Genomic DNA, 656 nt, shown 5'->3' on the forward strand with positions numbered 1-656 from the left:
AGGATCATGGAGCCTCGAGGAAACTACCAGTCTTCAGTGATGGGGGATCATGGAGCCTCGAGGAAACTACAGTCTCCAGTGATGGAGGATCATGGAGCCTTGAGGAAACTACCAGTTCTTCAGTGGTGGAGGATCATGGGGGCCGCTCGAGGAAAACTACCAGTCTTCAGGTGGAGGATCATGGGGCTTGAGGAAACTACCAGTCTTTCAGTGATGGAGGATCATGGAGCCTCGAGGAAACTACCAGTCTTCAGTGGTGGAGGATTCATGGGCCCTGCGACGGAAACTTACCAGTCTTCAAGTGGTGGAGATCATGGGGTCCTCGAGGAAACTACCGTCTTCAGTGATGGCAGATCATGGAGCTCGAGGAAACTACCAAGTCCTTCAGTGGTGGAGGATCAATGGGGCCTCGAGGAAGACTACCAGTCTTCAAGTGGTGGAGGATCATGGGCCCGAGGAAACTAGCCAGTCTTCAGTGTGGAGGATCATGGGGCCTCCGAGGAACTACCAGTCTGTCAGTGGTGGGAGAAGTCTCCGAGGCCTCGAGGAACTACCAGTCTTCAGTGGTGGAGGATCTGAGGCCATGAGGAAAATGCAGTTTTATTATTATTAGTTTGGGGATGTATTCATAAGTTAGATTACGCCAAATCGTTTTA

This window comes from Salvelinus sp. IW2-2015, unplaced genomic scaffold, assembly GCF_002910315.2.
Source record: "Salvelinus sp. IW2-2015 unplaced genomic scaffold, ASM291031v2 Un_scaffold3590, whole genome shotgun sequence".
In the NCBI taxonomy this organism is placed as follows: domain Eukaryota; kingdom Metazoa; phylum Chordata; class Actinopteri; order Salmoniformes; family Salmonidae; genus Salvelinus; species Salvelinus sp. IW2-2015.